This window comes from Lepidochelys kempii, chromosome 6, assembly GCF_965140265.1.
Source record: "Lepidochelys kempii isolate rLepKem1 chromosome 6, rLepKem1.hap2, whole genome shotgun sequence".
NCBI lineage: Eukaryota > Metazoa > Chordata > Testudines > Cheloniidae > Lepidochelys > Lepidochelys kempii.
Window position 1 is genome coordinate 18,769,167 of NC_133261.1, and position 21,262 is coordinate 18,790,428.

The window sequence follows — 21,262 nt, forward strand, 5'->3', positions numbered from 1 at the left end:
ATTTCTAGCCAGATTTTTCCAGTCCTTTGTTTCTGTAGAGCCCAAAGAGGCTGGAACATTAGAATGCAGTATTCTCAATTTTTGAATACATAAGCCGTGGCCTCTCCACTTTCTCACCATTGGGGATTTCACGCCAGTAATGTGTTGGATGGGAACTACTCTTTTCATTGTCTTTGGGGAACATGAAGTTTTTCACTTGCTGTGGCCCATGCAGTACAAGGAAGTCCCTCAGGCTACTGCTCAAGTGGGTCCACAGTCCTGGATCATCTAGACTCAAGGAATTCAACTCAGCAGCAGCAGTTTCTTGCGCCTCCAGCACACTCTTCTCTGATCTACACTTTTCTTCAGGAACGTGCATGGTTACATCCATTGGAGATGCAGATATGGATGCTGCAGTAACTGCCAGGTCACCTGCACACTGACTAACTGGAAGATCAGGCATCTCCTCACCACTCACATCCTCACTGGGCTGGAAGGCTCACCGTGAACATTTGTGTCTACGTATCTCAGGAGAGCTCCTTCCTGCTTCGATGAAGAAAGCAAAAGAAGCATTTCTCTTTTTCTGAATGCTGCCTCAGAGGGACGTTTTCTTCTTTCACTCACGACTGCTGTTCTGTACCAGCTATAGTGGCTCTCAACACTCAGTGGAAGGGGACAAATAAGCAGGCTGGTAGCAGGGCCTGAGTGAAGGAAGATATCAGCGTCTTAAGGGCCTAACTGGCTCCTACTACCTTAGCTGACTTCCTGTTCTCCTCAGGTGGGTTCAGGGAAGCAGCAGGAAACAGGAAGCTCCCTGAGAAGCTGGGGTTAATCAGTCCAGGCTCCTGGGGATGCTAGAGAGGTACATAAGAGGCTCCTCCTCCTCTGTCTCCCTGCAGCTCCTGCTGCTTGCTGTCATTCTCTCGCACCTTTTCTCCTGCCTGCCTGTTATGTCTCTTGTGCCCTCCTTCCTCCAGCACAGCACTCCACCCTCTCTGTGCATCTCGAGCAGAGAGAATCCACATGCGCCAGCAGCAGACACACTTTTCTACACTCTGGGTCCTAGTGGCGCCTCCCACAGTCTGGCACCTGAGGCGGCCACCTCAGTTCACCTCCTAGTAAGTCCACCTCCTGTGGGCACAGAGCACCTAACTCCCACTGAGGTCAGCCTGGGAGGCTGGATGTGCACATTACAGGCAGTAGACTGTCAGGGCAGCATAATCTACTGAAAAACCATGTATTGCTCATTGCAACCCAAGCTCTCACTGTGTGGCTTTTTGTCCTGCCTCTGTTGTGTAGAGCATGAGCAGAGGTTTATGAGATGGCGGCTACTGCTGTGGCCAGCCATCTCAGTACCTTTCCCATTGTCTCTCTTCGGGCTGTGGATGCTGGACTGCAGCAGCTCTGCGGAGGTCCCAGCCTTGCTCTTTAATGTCCACTCTCCACTTGCTTGGATGGCGCTTCATGGACCATTGAGTAGCCTCCTGAAAACATCCCAGTTGTGGACACAGGCACCAGCAACCGATTCCCCAAGCCAAACTCCCCTTCGCAATCCAGAGAAACAGCCTGGAGTACAGGGTTTGGCCCATGCTGACTGTAGACACCACAGCTGCTGCACGGTGACTCCTGTGACCCCTCTAGCCCATCAGCACTCAGCTCGCCTGCATTCTGCTGAGCGGCTGAGATCTGGGGGAACAGAAACCCTTTGTTAGAGATGGAAAATCTCTTCACAGGGTCACTCTGTTAATGGCTGCCAGACGCCTTCCCTGTGAAACCCCAAATGTGCAGCCCCTCTGATTCCCACAGGGGAGATCTCTGCTCATTCACTGGTCACCCGTGGCTGCAGTCTCTGATGGGGAATGTAGAGGGGTCTCTGCGGATGGTACCCTTCTACAGAGGTTTGGCCTTGTGATGTGAGGCATGGATCTGAGACTTAGGGCTCCTGGATTCTGTGACTCTGGAAGGGGGGCGAGGTCTAGTGGGTAGAGCTGGATTGGTTGACAATGAGTGAGCAGAGCTTGTGCTGAAGGACCCTGGTTACATGTGGCCAGTGATGAGCTGCCAAAATCTTAACAACCGGTTCCCTATAAAAAGTTCTGATTTAAGGGATGTGCCCCAGTATGCATTTTTTGTACCAGCAGGGTTACCAAATGTCTGTATTTTCCCGGGACTAATTTTTAAAATTTAAAAATTCCTCCTAGACGGCGATTTCAGAACCAAAAAGCCTGACCTGTCTGGGAAAATATGGATTTATATTAACCCTGCGTAAAGTTCTTTTTTAAAAAAGATGGGCCTGTACTAGAAATGAGCTCCATTTCACATGTGCGGGTCCCCGCCACTCCCTGGGGGTGTGCTAGGGTGACCAGATGTCCTGATTTTATAGGGACAGTCCCGATTTTGAGGTCTTTTACTTATATAGGCTCCTATTACCCCCCACCCCATGTCCTGATTTTTCACACTTGCTGTCTGGTCACCCTAGGGTGTGCACATGTGTGGGTCCCAGCTGCTCCCTGCCCCCCTCATTGAAGCAGGTGTGCAGGGTTACTGCCCTGGGAACAGCAGGGCACCAGTGGATGTGGGGTGGGATCAGCAGGGGGTGGCTGGAGACAGGGGCTGGCTGCGGGCAGGGGGTGCGGCAGGGGGTGGCTGCAAGCAGGGGGTGCGGCAGGGGGTGGCTGCAGGCAGGGCCTGGCTGTGGGCAGGGTGGTGGGTGTTCACAGGGAGAGCAGCAGGACGTAGCCCAGGCCCAGCAGAGCAGCCAGGGACCCAGCAGGCAGTAGTGGGAGCCCCAGGGCCAGGGGAGCATCAGCAGCCCCAGGGCTCGTGCCCAGGGCCAGGCGGCAGCCTACATGGCTCCCACAGTGCAGCGCCCCCGGCGGCCGGAGGAGGAATTACATCACTTCCCGGCCGGAGCCCATCAAAGCCTCAGCGCCCCCTGCAGGGAAGCGGGTTAACAACTGGTTCTAAAATGGCTTCAAAATGTAACAACCGGTTCGTGCGAACCGGCTCCAGCTCACCACTGCATGTGGCCATGACTTTACTTACCTGTCAGTGTAGGTTGTTCAGACTATTCCTGGACACATGGTACATCTGCTGCTGGCCATCCCTGAGATGTAGGTCCTTCATCCACACAAGGACATGGCATATCAAGGTCAATCCAGCAGCTCCCATCTGGTCTTCACTTCTGCAATGGACGGCTAGTCCGACCCTGACCAGAGAAAGACAGGGTGGTGTTCTTCAGGGGAATCTGCTGGAGCTCCCGTGTCCCCCACTCCACCTCACTCCCCCGCACGCGAAGGAATTTCCAAAGATACCACTAATCGTGGATAAACAAAGCAGCCAAGATGAGGTCAGTGTGGCTTGACTTACTGAGCAGACTGGTTCTAAGGGAAGAACAGATTTCTCTCCTGCTCTAGGGAGATTCCCATCGGAAAAGTATCTGATGGCGGGGGAGGGGGGGAAATGCAATCCCCCAGCCCCTTGAATGGCAGGAAATCAGGAATCGGGGAGTTAAGGGGTGTCTCTGTCCTGCTGCAGGGAGCAGGCCTGGAGAGCAGAAAGGGCACTAGTGGCTTTGTAGGAAAGAAAGTGACTTCTACCAGTGAAGGTGGCTGAAGCTTCTTGCAGACATTAGAGTCGAAGATCCTCACACCTCCTTTGGGGATCCTTTTCCCTCAGAATAAAATAAGGAGAATGACGTGTGAAGCCCAGGTCTGGGATCCAGGGAAAAGGCAGGATCTCAGCCAGATTACACACCAGGAACCTGATCTTTCTCCCAAGAACCACAATTATCCGGATGAAGTTTTCTCCCCCATTTGCTTCCAGGTTATTTACTCACAGGATTCATTCATTTGCTTTCCTGTGTTTCCACTCTCTGCATCTGTTCATTGGTTTAAGTAACATTCTTTCAGTTTTTGCTTCTGTTTCCTCTTATTACAGGGTAGCATCTGCTTAGCACCTTCAAAAATAAATTAAAAACAAAATCCTGATTCTACACTGAAGAGGTAAGTTTCTGAGAATTTGGCTGCAGAACTTTAGTGTCTGCATATGTCATTCACTAGTATTTATTGTGGTGCAAGTCTGATGCAATCTGCCCACCCAAGAATACCCACATGAAGCCTGGGGTGCCCTTAGAATACCAGTTAAAAGAGAGGAAGAGAGTGGATTAATAGTGGGGGGGGGGAATCCAAAAAAATCCAGTGCATCAGCACTTCTCTGCATCACTGCAGCACCAGCCCGGGAGCAATACAGGTTAAAAATCTCCATGGTTCTTTCCCCCTAGAACCACATCCGAGCAGAAAAAGGCCTTCAGCCAATTATTTCCTTACACTCTGAATGGGTGAAATTCAGCCCTGTGCAGACAGCCAGGGCAAGGTCTGTGCATCACAGTGGGTTTAAGTGGCCCCTTCACTGCCCAGGTGCTGTGAGTCTTCGGTGGCATAGTTTTCATCCTGGATTGGAACAGCCAGTGGGAATCCTGTGAGGTACAGAGCAGAGAGAGGTTGGGGCCACAACGTTCACCTCAGAGGCTGAGCTTCTGCAGACTTTTGGGATGTTCCCATCTGAGGAGGATGATTTTGGGCAGCCCTAGTTCAGAGCTTTCAGTCACCTCAACCGGTGATTCTCTGGCACAATTGTTCTAATGTATCTGAACTTTTCAGGCCTTGCCCCCACCTCTGACACCCCTTGTACCTCACCATTGCCCTCTAACAGCCCCTGTCCCTTCTCTTGATCCCTGCCATGCCCAAATACAGAGAGTAGCTCATGCTCCTTCTCTCTTAGACCTTCTTCTTACACGATCCTTCCCTACCTTTTGATAAACTGATCACTGTGCCCTTCCCCAGCTCCTGGAGGAATTGTGGCTCCTCAGGACAACCTGGGAATGGGTGGCTCCTACCTCCGGGTGGGGTGTGTGGTTTTCCATCTCAGCATCACTGAGAGCCAGTACTTCTCGATTTCACAGGATGAGGTCATGGCTCCCCAAGCCGGGCCAGCTGCAGGCTGCATTGCTGTTGGCGACATGGACAGATCCCAGAGCCTGGAAGACAGAGTGGGGAGGAAACCCTTGCTCATTTCTCTTTCAGAGCCCCCTTCGAAGATGGGCCAAGAGGAAAGGAGAGGACGAAGGGCAGAAAGTGAAGCCGCTCCTGTGGCGAGAGCACTCCTGTAGAGCCCAGTCAGTTCCCAGCTCTCCCCCACATTGCTCGGTGTGACCTTGGAGAGGTTACTTCCTCACCTTCATTCCCTGTCTGTAAAATGGGGGTACAAGTCCGCCCCCCCCCCACACACAGGGAGGAGAAGGGAGGAGAGACCCATTTTCGGTGAGGGACTCAGACACTCTGGGCACAGATTGTGCCAGAGTGAGGGAAGGGACCCAGAGTTTGCTCCCTAGACCCAGGGGAGGAAGATGTTATCAGAAGGTCAGCAAAGGGGATGGGCCAGGAACTGCTGCCATGGACAGAGCTTAGGGATTTGGTCAGTGCCAGGGACTTTGTACCTCCCTTCAGCAAATGGCTTCCCTCTTGTCATCAGCAGTCCATGCAGTATCTGAACTCCTTCCAAGTGTCCTGAAGGGGCTCCCTTCATTCTTCTTGCAGGTGATGGATTCGTTGACCCAGGTCGATAGGTGGGAATTTCGGAGACGTCATTTATAGCATGACATGAAATCAGTGGGAAATCTACATTTAGCAAAATAAAGGTTTCATTGGCCTTTGCAAATTTGGAACTGATCTGTCCTATCAATCAACGGTACATGTTCAGAAGAGGATGAAGCACGCCATCATGGTCAGGTGATCTATGAGAGTCAGTTCCATCATGTGGCCATTTGATTAGGTAAAATTCCTGGCAATGGCTGCCCATGGCCGGGGCAGGGTCTCCGGAGGCCTGAAATGCCAAGGAGTTTGGTGCGTGGTGCCTTGGTGAAAGCGCAGAAGTCACATCAGTCAAGCTAAGTCTGAATTTCAGCCCACATCTGGCACCAGCAAATGAAGCAGGCCCTGGTGGTCATAGTAGATGCGTCTACTTCCAGGATGAGCACTGAGCCTCCAAATAGGTGCAGTAGTGAAGGCAGTTGTGAGCTGTTTGTGGGCTTTTTGGAACTTGGGTGACCAAACAAACGTGTCCATTATGTGGAGGAGAGCTCTCGTGGGGGTTATTGGCTCTGAGAACCCTGGGCCGAAGCAGCAGTAAAGCGGGTGAAGTCAAGGAAGCGCTGCTCTTCTTGAGGACTTCAAACTTTGTCCCATCTATGAAAGGCTTCCACCTTATTTGGATCAATCGTAACATTTTCCGGGGAGAGGATGTACCCCAAAAACTCTGCGGAGAGTTGGACGGAGGAACGCTTTTCCAATTCTGTGCTGAGACCATGCTGCCGAAACCTCTCCAGGTTCAGGTGTGGTGCGCATGCTGCTCTTGGTTCTCCAAAAAAAAGAAGTCTGTCACCTGAATAGATGACACTGTGCAGATCCACAATGGCCCCAAATACATCACTGATGAAGTGTTGCAAGGGCAGGGGACCGTTAGTTAGCTCAAATGGCATGTCTGACAGTTAAAATGTCCATAGTGTGCTTTGAAATCTGCCTTCCATTTGTCCCCTGCCCAAATGAGTGTTAGATTGGAAATCCTCACAGATGAAGTTTGATGAACAACTTTGCAGATTTCCTGCGAGCCAACAATTGTGGGATTCCCAACAGGGGGTTATGGTTCCAAATGATCCTTTTTTTCAGGGGCTGATTGTCTAAAGAGAGACATAGTAGAGTCCCACATTTCTTCTTCCCCAAAAGGTCCTGGGCACCCGTGGGAAACGCTAATTTGCTCAGAAACTCTTAGGACCGGTTTTCAAGCCTGTACACAGGGAGAGCCACTAATTCTGGTTCCACCAATGTGTAAATACTGGTGAAGGCAACTTTCAACCAAGGTTGCAGGTCAAGAGGGCAGTCATAGTCCTGGGTGCAGAGGCAACGAGTCCCCATTTCTTTCAAAGGTATCCATGTAATCCGGGTATTGATCAGGAATGCCGGGTGTCCGAGTCAAGAAGGTGGAGTAGGTCCAGAGGCAGAGGCTGGTTCAAGGAACCCCGACATTATTTTCAGTCATTTCCATTGTGCAGCTCCAGCAGGGACCTCATCGGGCCAGGCTCATGTAGTGAGGCCCTGGTTCACACCTGGTGTGGTGTGTCCCTGTTGCATACAGGCCACTGACTTGCAGAGATCCTGCTTTTCTCCAAAAAGTTGCACCACCTAATGTCACGTACTGCATCTGATAATGATGCCCAGGGGTGGGAGCACAGGTCGCAGCAAGGTGCAGGATTGTGCCGAGGCTAAGAGTGGTACTAGAATCAAGGTCCAGGGACACAGCAGGGTCAAAACCGAGATCAGAGTCCATCGACAAAGCAGAAGTAGAACCAGGGCCAGAGTCTAAATCCATGCCAAAGGTCATAGCCGGGTAGTCAAAGAGCAAAGGTCAGCCAAGTCAATGTCAAGCCAGAGTCCAGATACAGGCCGAGGGTCAAAGCCGGGTAGTCAACGTCCGAGTGGTTGGGGAAGATCAGGAGGAGACGGCAATGCTGGAGCGGGTCAGTGGAGGGCCTGGAGCGGGGCTAAAGAAGGGCAAGGAGATATGGAATCAAGGTGGGCAGGCAACATCTGGAGCCAAGAAGGGTCACGCCAAAGTCATAATCAGAGACCGGAGCCAAGGGTCAAACCAGAGTCAACAATGAAGAACCGGAGGGCAGGGCAGGACAGGGTGGTGCATGCAGGCGGGAACCAGGATGACTTACAGGTTCTCCTAGGCACTGCCCAGCTGGATCCCTAGAGACCCCTCATCGGGGGACTCCCTTCCTAGGAATAAAAGAAGGAGAGCAAGATGACAAAGATGTCTCTGACCCTGGGCTCCAAGCCAAGGGGAGCTCCCACCCAAGCATTGTGCCAGGACCCCATCACCCTCCTGGTTCATTTCACACTCAGAGATCCGCCCCCCCCCAGCAGGAGGGGAGAATAAAGGGCAGAAAGTGAAGTTGCCTCTTGGGGAAAGGGTCTAGCCTGGGATCCACTCCAGTTCCCAGATCTACCCCCAGGAGTGTGTGACCAGGTTCGCAGCCCTTCTTCTGTGTCTCAATCCCCACCTGCCAGATGGGGAGGATCCTTCCTTGCCCCAGGGTGTTAGGGGGGAGTTTCATTCCTGTCTGGGAAGGGTTCAGATACCATGTGTGTGGCTTGGGAGCCAGGTGGGGGATGGTCAGACATTCACTGCGACGGGGTAACATGGGCTATGTGGAGGTCTGAGCAGTGACGACAGGGGAGGGCTCCACATCGGGCCACCCCTCCCAGACTGCAATGGTTCCTGAGGATAAACCCTGGCTCTGGATGCTCCCATTTCTGGGCCAGTCCCATGGCCCTGAAAGCCTGATGCTTCTGAAACTGGCCTCTGGGCATGGGGGCAGGGACCGTATGTGGCCTGGCCCCAGCTCCAGGGGTCAGAGTGGGGCAGGTTGGTGAGAGCGAGCTGCTCGGCCTGGGTTTCTCTCAGTGCTGTGGGGTTTATGGCCCCTCCCCCTAGCCCTTCTCCCTCAGGCACAGCAAGAAAGAGCATTACCTGCGGCAGGGAGTGGGAGCTTCTGGGCATGGGAAGGGGGGGCCCTTCAAGGCTGTCCCACGGAGCACAGCCCCTGCAGCGCTTTGGGCACCTGGCGCAAGCACCGGATGTAGAACAGGTGCGCCATGATCGCCGCTGTCACGTCCTCCTGCTGCAAGGGAACAAGGATCGGTCAGAGCCTCCGACACCCATGGCAATGAAGGGCATGAACGGCACTGGGAGCCAGCAACATTTCCTCCCCACCCCTCCCCACATTCAAGGGACAGATACCCGCACCCAACCCTCTGAGACGAAATCTTGTCTCCTCTCGAGTGACCTCCAACCCCACTCCCACCACTGTGGAATGAACTCCTGTCCCCTTCCTCTCAGTCCCCCTGTGAGAGCTATTCTACCTCCCAACCCAGCCAGGGATTAAGCTCCACTCCCCAGAATCCCCTTATCCACCCTCTCCCGCTCCAGCTGAGGGGCTGGAAGGCTCTGGGCAGCAGTGCTGTGGGGTGAGAGGAGGTGGAAACCTTTCTCAAGGGACCCCCACCCCCCGTTATTAAGATGATGCCATGGACAGTAGCTCTGGGGAATGGGGCACTTCAGCAGCCTCTGCTGACTGACTCCTCCAGTTCTCCCAGAGCAGGTGGTGGCTGGGATAACATGATACTAGGGCCCTAGGAAGCAGCCTGAGGCCCGGAGGCGTATGAAACTCTAACAGTGGGAGTTGGCAGCCCCGAGCATGAGCAATAGCAGCGTGTCATGTTGATGTGACACCTGTTAGGAAATAGCTGAGCTGGGTCTGCTCTGTTTTGAGCTGCTCAGGGGAGAAGCTGACACCTACCAATGGCACCTGCCCGGGTTCATCCTCTCCTTGCTCCCAGGTCAGTGCAAGGGGATGGGATGGGATGGGAGTGACTGTCAATGGCCTGGAGGTGAAAGGCCCTGGGTGTCCCTCCCCAATTGATCCTTCTTTGGTTACCTCATTCCCGATCAGCTGGCCGGCTTCCCCCAGGATAGAATATGTCAGCACAAGCCCAGCCTGGCTGACACGGAGCTGGGGGTCATGTATGGCCAGAAGCGCTGCCTGGAGGAAAGATCTTTTCTGGCCTTCCGTGAAGATCTCTCCAAAGACCTAAAACCAACAGCACCAGAGCCCTTGTCAATTGTCCAGAACCAGGCTCCAAATCCCTCTAGGATCTCACAAGGTGGACAAGAGTCCTGGGGCAGCCAACTTTTGGGGTCCCATGGACCAAGGAACCCCCTTCAGGAAGAGGTTGCAGGCACTGAGGAATAGCTCTTTCTGGAGCAGGAGTCACCACAGGTGCCATGACATGCTGGGAACGTGTCTGCGCGCTCTGGAACCCAGCTCACAAAGACAAAAAAGGACCCGCTACTGCTCCCAGCAGCGCTATTTCCTGCAGCTCACCCGCTAGAGGTTAGGGGCCTTTTCCATCTTCTTCCGTTCCTGCTCCCCATCCCACCGACAATCCCACGAGCGTCACATATGCTGCAGTGACTCAGCCCAGGAAAGAAGCTCAGTGTCCCTCACACAACGCCCAGGGCAGGGGCAGGTTCTGCTTCCTGACTCGCCCTGGTGCTCGGCAAACCCCACACCCTGCCTGTGCTTCCAGAGGTGCAGGGAATCCAACAAGGATCTGGTCCAGCAATTGCTGGTGTGAGCTTCCCAACTCACTGACCCAGGGGCTCACCTCTCAGGCACCAGGGTGTCAGCCAGGGAGGCAGTGAGCAGAGCCAGATTCCTGGAGATACAATCCTTCATTAACTCAACCCACCAGAGGATCCCTTTTATGCCATGTAACCATGGATCCATGCAACACACACAAGCCTGGACCGTTCGCACGGGTCCAGCCCAGGCTCCTCGGCCTCTTGCAGCCAAACACTGTCTGCTGGAAATAAGTATCATAGAATATCAGGTTTGGATGGGACCTCAGGAGTTCATCTAGTCCAACCCCCTGCTCAAAGCAGGACCAATCCCCAACTAAATCATCCAACAGATTTTTGTCCCAGGTCCCTAAATAGCCCCCTCAAGGATTGAACTCATAACCCTAGGTTTAGCAGGCCAATGCTCAAACCACTGAGCTATCCCTCCCCCTACAGGACACACTCACTGCAGGGGGAGACAGCTCCACACCTGAGCTACTGCAATGCCCTGGCGGAGAGTCCTTACCTCCCCCACCCTGGCCATGTTCCTGTACGCCAGGCGCTCGGTGTCCTGGAGCCCGTCCCGACACCACAGATCGCTCTCCTCTCTGATGTTCAGCCCTGGGGGAGAAAGACACACCCATTGGGGAGGTTTGGCATCTGGCTTTAGTGCCTGTTTCCTTCTGTTCCCTTTGCTGGGTGAACACTGGCTGGGGTTCTCATGGCATCCACGGCCCAATGGACTCGCAGGGTCCCCACCAGGTGGTTTAGTACCTGAAGGGGGATTTGTCTCATTCATCACAGTAATCAGGTGACCCTTAGGGTCATTGTGCTCTGGGCATGGGTGCCTGTTAATGGTGGCTGCTAATGCTGAAAACGCCCCACAGCCACTGACTTCAGGATCTGGCCCTAGCTACCCAACTGGTGACATTCTACAAGCTTTGTGTCCATCCCCTGTGGTCCCTGCCCCTGCCTTCATGATGGGCTCTTTCCCTCCATGTGTCTCAATAGGTCCGTTCCTGTCCCCCCACCAGCTGGCAGCCCCCTGGGGGGGGCTGATTTCTCTGGACTGGAGGGCAGAGCCAGGCTATGAGGTAAAGCAGCCAACTTCCCTGGCATCTTTGTCCCCTTCCTCTCTCCCTGAATTAGGGAGATGAGTGTGAGTCATCATCTAAGCTGGGGTCAGTCTCAGAGGAGGGAGCTTCTTTCTGTAGGGTCCCTTGGCCAGTAAGTGGGGGGCCCAAAACAGGGGCCTTCTTTCCATTGGGGGCCCTCTGCCCTGCTGCAGGTGGTCTAAGAGCAGAGGCCTTAGTTCTATTGGTGTCCCAATGGCCAGCTGGAGCTAGTCTCCAAGGGACTCATTTCTATGGGGTCCCATTGCCCAGCTGGGTTTCTTACCCCTCCTCTGCAGCAGGAGCCTCTGCAGCCAATAGATCCCATCCCTGGCTTGCCGGCTGATGTCATCGGCTGGGTCAGAGATGTAGAGACCCAGCCGCAGCACAAAGTTGCCCGCCTTGGGGAAATCGGAGGAGGTCTGGTGGAGGAGGAGAAGGGGGGAATCCATCAACATTCTGCCTTCAGCTCCCCAGCTCTCCTGGGCTAGAGCTCTGCTCCCATCCATCTGCAGGAGGCACTGGGGGAGAGGAACTAGAGCCCTCTTTCTCTCTGCCCCCAAGGGAGCTTGAAGCAAAGGGACCCACGGCCTGGGCCCTCTATGAGCACCAGCTGCCAGGCTTCTCCAGAGTAACAAGGGCACTGAGGCCAGGCACGACCCTGCCAGCCAGTGGCCTATGGAATGTCGCAGTCCCTTACGGAGCCAGGGGGGACCACTTAACCAGGGGATGAGGAACTTGACTCAAGCCCTGGCTCTGCAGGATGCTGGGGTCAAAGGTCACTTACGTCAAATCCAGAGAGGGAGGTGGCAAATCGGAGCAGGGCAGCGCTGCTCCGTATGGCCCTAGCTCTCTCCTGGGTGTTTCTGGAGTCGAGCCAGAAATGGAGGTGCTGCGGGAGAAGAAGGCAGGGGAGGGTCAGCCGGCAGGCTTACATGCTCTACAAACGAGCCTCTCCCACTCCACATGGGGCGGAGAACTTGTGCTCAGGGTGGAATATCTGACTCCTCATGTGGGGGTTCATGACACTGCCCACATCTTGCTGGGCACAAGCTGTCACTGCCTCTCCAGCCTGGGACAAAGCTCAGCCTTGGGGCTGGTCTATTTGCTCTGAACCCCTGATCCATTAACAGCCCATCAGGATCGAGGCACATGCCCTGGGCCCCCAGACCCCAGCTCCAGAGGCCTTGGTAGGATGGATGGAGGGGCCGTGGGGACAATCGCTCTGGGAACTGCCGTGTCCCTAGGACAGAAGAGCTGATTCCCCGAGTCTTCTCCTGTATCTCAGGGTCTCCCTAGAAAGGAGCCAGTAACTTTTCTCAGAGGCCTGTGTCCCAGATCGCACAGGGGTTTCAGTCTGTCAGTCCCCAGCCAGGCCTGGTGCTCACTGTTAGTGCTCAATGGAACCATGCAGAGCTCTGGCTGACAGTCCCAGCTCCTTCCCTCTTCCCCCGTCCCTTCCCCGCCACCGCTACCCCAGATGGCGGAAGGGTCCCAACATTCAACTGCATTGATGGCTCTGGGAAAGCATGGCCATCTGGGTCCAAGCTGGGAGGACACAATGGAAACATGGTTCTTCTAGTCTCTCCTTTGCAGCCCTCCCACGGGGTTCATGGTAAATTCCCCCCCAGACCCTCCCATTCTGCTCACCTCCAAGAGGTGCTGCAGCTTGTCCGTGGTGGGGGTCTCTGCCAGCAGGCCCCCGAGCATGGTGTCCAGGCTCTCTACGTAGGTGTTGTGCAGAGCCTGTGTCATAAATATAAAGGCAAGGGTAAACCCCTTTAAAATCCCTCCTGGCCAGAGGAAAAATCCTCTCACCTGTAAAGGGTTAAGAAGCTAAAGGTAACCTCGCTGGCACCTGACCAAAATGACCAATGAGGAGACAAGATACTTTCAAAAGCTGGGAGGAGGGAGAAAAACAAAGGGTCTGTGTCTGTCTGTGTGATGCTTTTGCCGGAGACAGAACAGGAATGGAGTCTTAGAACTTAGTAAGTAATCTAGCTAGGTATGTGTTCGATTATGATTCCTTGAAATGGCTGAGAAAAGAGCTGTGCTGAATAGAATGACTATTCCTGTCTGTGTGTCTTTTTTGTAACTTAAGGTTTGACCTCGAGGGATTCTCTATGTTTTGAATCTAATTACCCTGTAAGGTATTTACCATCCGGATTTTACAGAGGTAATTCTTTTCTTTTTACTTCTATTAAAAGTCTTCTTGGAAGGAAACTGAATGCTTTTTCATTCTTCTCAGATCCAAGGGCTTGGATCTGTGGTCACCTATGCACATTGGTGAGGATTTTTACCAAACCTTCCCCAGGAAGTGGGGTGCAAGGGTTGGGAGGATTTTGGGGGGAAAGGCGTGTCCAAACTACGTTTTCCCAGTAAACCCAGATAAAGTGTAGTGGTGGGGGTAGTGGAAATCCAAGGGTAAAATAGTTTGTACCTTGGGGGAGTTTTAACCTAAGCTGGTAAAAGTAAGCTTAGGAGGTTTTCATGCAGGTCCCCACAACTGTACCCTAGAGTTCAGAGTGGGGAAGGAACCTTGACAGCCTGCAAGAAGAGGGAGCACCCGTCAGTCATGGGACATGGGGCTACCCCTCTCAGGGGACCAGGAGGGTTCTCTGGGGAGCCCTGGCCAGACCCAAAAGGTACATCCTGGCCTCTGCCATTCACATCACTGCAGGGACACTTAGCAAGAGTTCATGGCTGGATGCCTGCTGGCTCTTCAATCCTTGCCCTTAGCAGTTCTCTGCGCAGGGCCTGGTACCCAGCAGAATATGGAAAAGCCAAACCGCAATGGGTGGGAGGTAGGATCCCTGGGAAAGTCCAGGCAGCAGAGCACAGAATGAGGAGAAGAGGGAAGGCTGGGATCAGCCACAGAGGGGTAACGCAATCCTCACTGGCGGGAAGGGGCCCTCCCTTGCAGTTTGTGTCATCCCCCCCCAACCCACACGCCCTGCCCGGGCTTGCCCCCCGCTCTGCTCACCCCTCCCCTATTCTCAGCAGCTCCATCAAAGCGAGGGAGCAGGGATCAGAGGCCGCTCCTGCTCCTGGGACAGAGAAGTAGGATCATGACCTACCTGGAAGTGGGTGGTGTCCTGCCCCGTGCCCATGGTGAAAATGGTGTAGAGCAGAGCCCGCAGGAGGCGTGACTCCAGCTCCTGGGCAAGTGGTGGCTTCAGTTTGCTGGCGGGAGAGAGGAGCCTGTGTTATGCTTGGCAGCACCGGAGTGGCACTGGCAGTGTCATGCACATGACCCTCCTCCCCTGCAATGATCCCTCCCTATGGCCACTGTCACGTTACGGGAGTGAAATCACCCCCAGCCAGGAAATAGGGGATCTTCCCACCTCCTCTGCTGGGGGATGCAAACAGCCACGGCTGGGGTTAATCTAGGCCCAAGAGGATCTGCACCAGAGTTAGGGCAGCTGGATGGGAGGGTCCTGGTACCTGAGGCTGCAAACCGCGGCCATGGAGCTGGAGATGATGGAGCTCGGCTCAGACACCATGGGCAGATCTTCAATCAGCTCCTGAGAGACCCCAAGGAGATAAAATTGCATGTGAGATTCAGGCCCTGTAGACCCACAGGCGCTTCCCAGGGAGGAGGCCAAAAGTGCTCTGCAGAAACAGTCAGTGTCACCCCCACCCCCAACCAGCTGGCCTCCCCATTCCTCCCATCCATCAAACTTACTCTTTCCTTTCCCCTCTCCCACCCAATCCCACCTCAGCTGCCCCTCCGGCCTTACAATTTCCCCACTGCCAGTTCCTCATCAGTGTCAGAATTTCCTCTTTCCCTGCTCCCCAGCCCTCAGCCCCAGGAAGCCCTGTCCTCTGCTTCCCCCTCCATCCCCACTAACTCTTCCTCCCATGTTGGGCTCCCTCACCCCAGGAGCCGGGCACGGGGTCCCACTCACCGCAATGCTCTCCACAAGGGCCGCTTTGGAGAAGTGCGGCTCCAGAGTGTCCCACCCCTGCTGCTGTGCCGAGAAGCACAGACGTGGGACAGCGTGGAGGAAGCGGAGCTGTTTGGCCCTGTCCTCCACCCACTACGAGTGGGGTTGGGGGAGATAGAGAGAGAGAGATGGTCAGGTAGGGACCTCCCCACCCCACCTACAAAAGCTCCAGGTCTCAGGACCTCCCTGGAGTTGGACAGGGAAAGCCGCCCCTCTTCCCAAAACCAGTGTCACCCTGCACAGACTGGGGTTGTAACTGGGGCAGTGTCTGCGGGGAGCGGACACCTTGGCCTGCATGAGATGAACACCCCCACTTTGGCGTGCCAGGTAACAGGGGAGAAGTGCCCCCCATTGCGGGTGATGGATTCTCTGGGACAAGACCCCGAATGTGGGTGGGGATGGAACAAGGGGCAGGACAGACTTGGGGGCAGTGCAGCTGGAAGATTTTTGTACCTCAACTCTGCCCTGGAGGTGCTGCTGGATGACCCTGATGGTGTCTTGTTCAGGGGACACATCCTTCTCCTCCTCCTCCTCATCCTCCAGCTGGGCACTGAGGGTCTCTGCACCAGGGAGAGAAGGAGAAAAGCATCATTTATGCTACTGCTGTGAGAATGCAGGGTAGAGAAATGGCTCAATGTCCCCCATCCTCAACAAGGAACCCCATGGCATCGAGGTCCCCACCCTGCCCTTCCCAGAGATGACCTCAGCCCCATCAGCCTCAGGGCCCCGTGGCCATCAGCCCCCGCCCAACATTACCAGGGGAGGCTGGAGCTCCCCCAACTCTGCCCAGCATCTCCTGCCATGGAGTGTGGCTGGGCCACTCCCACTGGTGTCAGTGGGGCTCCCGTGGCTCAGTCCTGGCGCCTTGGTGAGCCAATGGGCACAGGGTGTGTCATAAATATCAAGGGAAGGGTAACCACCTTTGTGTATACAGTGCTATAAAATCCCTCCTGGCCAGAGGCAAAACCCTTTCACCTCTAAAGGGTTAAGAAGCTAAGATAACCTCGCTGGCACCTAACCCAAAATGACCAATGAGGGAACAAAATACTTTCAAATCTGGAGGAGGGCGGGGGGCTAATAAAGGGTTCTGTCTGTCTGTGTAATGCTGTTGCTGGGGCCAAATCAGAAATGCAAGCCTTCCAACTCCTGTTAAGTTAGTAAGTCATCTAATTACCAAATGTGTTAGATTTTCTTTTGTTTAATGGCTGGTAAAATAAGCTTGTGTTGGAGGGAATGTATATTCCTGTTTTTGTGTCTTTTTGTAACTCAAGGTTTTGCCTAGAAGGATTCTCTATGTTTTAAATCCGATTACCCTGTAAGGTATTTACCATCCTGATTTTACAGAGGTAATTCTTTTACCTTTACTTTAATTAAAATTCTTTTAAAAACCTAATTAATTTTTCTGTAGGAGTTTTCTGTAGGCTGAGAACAGCTATCAAAGAAGAAAGGTATCAGGTTACAGCACAGCAACATTTTACAAGTCAGGGTTTTTGGTTTTTTTGCTTTATTTCTAACTCTTGGGTGTAAAGTGAGTTAAAAACAGAGAGGTTAGGAGGACAGAATGCTATGTTCAACAGAAGCTGCAATTAGCCAGATTTGAGGCTGAGGAAAAACAAAAGGAACATAAAAGATGGGTCGAACTCAGACAGAGAAAATGAAGGCAAAAGAAAAAGAAATGGAGGAGAGGAAAAAAGAACGGAAGCTTGCAGAGGAGGAGAAGGAAAAAGAGAGGAAGCATACACTGGAGATGGAGAAGGCAAAGGCTCGGCAGAATATACCAAATAACCCTAACAATCCTTCCCCAACAATCCATTACACTATGTCCACAGTATAATGAATCCAGTGATATTGCTGATTATTTTCTCACCTTTGAGAGACTGTGCACACTCTATCAAATCCCTGAAGCTCACAAGATGACCAGATCGGCTGCAAAATTGCCTGGAAGAGCTCTGGACATATTCAATAAGATGCCGATTGAGGAGGCTTTGAACTATAATAAATCCAAGGGTTTGGTTTTAAAACAATTTCAAGTTACACCTGAAACTTACAGAGTAAAAGTGAAAGCCCTTAAGAGAGGACCTGGACTAAGTAATGTGGCTTATGTAAACCAGAGAACAGATCTGTTTGAGAAATGGCTCAATGGACAGGATGTAACTAGCTTTGGAGGAACATGGGATTTGGAGCAATTCCTGAATATGTCCAAGGATGATAGAAAGCAGTGCTTATGAGATAAAAATAATGGACTCAGCAGGAAGTCTTGCTTTTTATGCTGATCAATACAAGCAGTCCCAGACTGCCAGAGAGGCGGGGCAAACTGGAACAAAACGGGTGGAGGGAGGAGAGAGGAACAACCCTGGTCACAGTTGGAGCGGATACCAGAAGGGACACCCTCAGACCACACCCTACTACCAGGGGCAGCCCATGGCCCCAACTATACTCCAAGGAACACTCCAGACACCTTGTCGTCCCACCACATCGTTCTCCAGCAACCCACCTCGCCCCAGTGACCAGTCAGCTGGGCAAAGTTTTAAATGTAACAAGCCGGGACATGTAAAGGCCAACTGCCCCAAGAACCCCTGGAAATTACAGTTCATTGCACCAAAATCACACCAGAGGTCCTCAGGCCCAGATGCCTCCCAGACACCCTCAGAGCGGAGGGAAACTGTGAGTGTGGGCAGGAAGAAGGTCACAAAATGGAGGGACACCGGAGTGTTGGCTATCTATGCTTTCTTAGTGGACCCCAATGTAATCGACCCAGAGGTCCAAGTAATGATTCAACCCTTCAAGTCCAACTGTTTTGACTTGCCTACAGACAAGTTGTCTGTTCGATACAAGGGCTGGTCAGAAACGTGGACTTTTGCAGTCTATGATAATTATCCCATCCCCATGCTGTTGAACTGGAACTGGCAAAAAAAACAGCACCAGAACCAATGCCAGCACTGAATCCAGTACTTGCAACCCCAACACCAGAGGGCCCCACCCAACTGCACTGGCAGCAGCAAATAACCCTACACAAGAGGCTCAGCCAGAGCCTAAACCCCAACATAGTGCACCAGCCAAGAGCGGTTCACAGTCAACTAAAACAGCCCCATCACCTGCATCGCTTCCAGAGGGTCCAAGCCCAGGTCCACAATCCAATCAGGAACTGACGTCTCCAGCATCAAGGGAACAGTTCCAGACCAAACAGAAAGCAGATCAAAGCCTCCAGAGAGCTTGGACGGCGGCACGCAACAACCCACCGCCTCTCAACTCTTTGAATCAATCCAGGCTTTGATACAAGCAAACTCTTTCTGGTGGATACGAGGAAAACTGGCATCCTCAGAGACAGTTGGTAGTTCCACTAAGTACCAGGTAATGCTATTAAGCTTAGCCCGCGATCATCCTAGTGGCCATGCTGGGGTGAACAGAACCAAAAACCATTTGGGAAAGTCGTTCCACTGGGAGGGAATGGGCAAGAATGTTTCTTCCTATGTCCGGTCTTGTGAGGTGTGCCACAGAGTGGGAAAACCCCAAGACCAGGTCAAAGCCCCTCTCCAGCCACTCCCCATCATTGAGGTTCCATTTCAGCAAGTAGCTGTAAATATTCTGGCTCCTTTTCCAAAAAAGACAGCCAGAGGAAAGCAGTACATACTGACTTTCATGGATTTTGCCACCCGATGGCCAGAAGCAGTAGCTGTAAGCAACACCAGGGCTAAAAGTGTGTGCCAGGCACTAGCAGACATTTTTGCCAGTGTAATTACGTTGGCCCTCCGACATCCTTACAGATGCAGGAACTAATTTCCTGGCAGGAACAATGGAATGCCTTTGGGAAGCTCATGGGGTGAACCACTTGGTTGCCACTCCTTACCACCATCAAACAAATGGCCTGGTGGAGAAGTTTAATGAAACTTTGGGGGCCATAATATGTCAATTTGTAAATAAGCACTCCAATAATTGGGACCTAGTGTTGCAGCAGTTGCTCTTTGCCTACAAAGCTGTACCACATCCCAGTTTAGGGTTTTCACCATTGGAACTTGTATATGGCCACGAGGTTAAGGGGCCATTACAGTTGGTAAAGCAGCAATGGGAAGGGTTTACACCTTCTCCAGGAACTAACATTCTGAACTTTGTAACTAACCTGCAAAACACCTGCCGAACCTCTTTAGCCCTTCCTAAAGAAAACCTACAGGATGCTCAAAAAGAGCCAAAAGCCTGGTATGATAAACATGCCAGAAAGCGTTCCTTCAGTGTAGGGGACCAGGTCCTGGTCTTGAAGGCACTCTAGGCCCACATAATAAAAACGTTGTGGGAAGGGCCATTAATGGTCCAAGAGCTCCTGGGAGCTGTTAATTTTCTCATAGCATTCCCCACCTCCAACCGAAAGCTTAAGGTGTACCATATTAATTCTCTAAAGCCCTTTTATTCCAGAGAATTAAAGATTTGTCAGTTTACAGCCCAGGGAGGAGATAACGCTGAGTGGCCTAAAGGTGTCTACTACAAAGGAAAAAGTGACGGTGGTGTGGAAAAGGTAAACCTCTCCATGACCCTTGGGCATATGCAGCGACAGCAAATCAAGGAGCTGTGCACTAGCTACACGCCAACGTTCTCAGCCACCCAGGACTGACTGAACGGGCATACAACTCCACTGACACAGGTAATGCTCACCCAATTAGAGCCCAACCTTACCGGGTGTCTTCTCAAGCTAAAACTGCTATAGAACGGGAGATCCAGGATATGTTACAGATGGGTGTAATCCGCCCCTCTGGCAGTGCATGGGCATCTCCAGTGGTTCTAGTTCCCAACCCAAATGGGGAAATACGTTTTTGCATGGACTACCATAAGCTAAATGCTGTAACGCTCCCAAACAACTATCCAATGCCACGAACAAATAAACTAGTGAAGAAACTGGGACGGGCCCAGTTCATCCCTATCTTGGACTTAACCCAGGGGTACTGGCAGGTACCGCTAAATAAATCCGCCAAGAAAAGGTCAGCCTTCATCACACATGTCGGGCTGTATGAATTTAATGTGCTCTCTTTCAGGCTGCAGAATGCACCCGCCACCTTCCAAAAACTTGTCGATGGTCTCCTAGCGGAATTGGAAAAATGTGCAATCGCAGACCTTGATGATGTGGCCATATTTTTGGAATCCTGGGCAAAACACCTGGAACACCTACAAAAAGTCTTCAAGCGCATAAGGGAGGCAAAACTAACTGTTAAGACTAAAAAGTGTCAAATAGGCCTAAACAGAGTAGCTTACCTTGAACATCAGGTGGGTCAAGAACCTATCAACCCCCTACAGGCCAAAGTGAATGCTATCCAAAAGTGGCCTGTCCCAAAGTAAAAAAAAAAACTGGTCCAATCCTTTTTAGGCTTGGCCAGATATTACAGGCCATTTGTAGCGCAATACAGCCAAATCGCCAATTTCAATTTACACCTAAAACTTACAAAGTAAAATTTCAAACCCTTAAAAAAAGGCCTGAACTAATGTGGCTTATGTAAACCAAATAACAATTCTGTTTCATAAATGGCTCAACAAACGGGCTGTTACTAACTTTGAAGGAAATGTATATTCCTGTTTTTGTGTCTTTTTGTAACTTAAGGTTTTGCCTCAAGAAATTCTCTGTTTTAAATCTAATTACCCTGTAAGGTATTTACCATCCTAACTTTACATAGGTGATTCTTTTCTCTTTTCTTTAATTAAAATTCTTCTTTTAAACACCTAATTAATTTTTCATTGTTCTTAAAATCCAAGACTTTGGGTCTGTGTTCACCTGTACCAATTGGTAAAAATTATTATGAAGCCTTCCCCAGGAAAGGGGGTGTAGGGCTGGGGGAAATATTTTGGGGGAAAACGTCTCCAAGTGGTCTCTTTCCCTTTTCTTTGTTTAAAATGCTTCGTGATGGCAGCAGACTGTTCAAGGACAAGGCAAAGTTTATACCTTGAGAAAGTTTTTTTAACCTAAGCTGGTAAAAATAAGCTTAGGGGTCTTTCAGGCAGGTC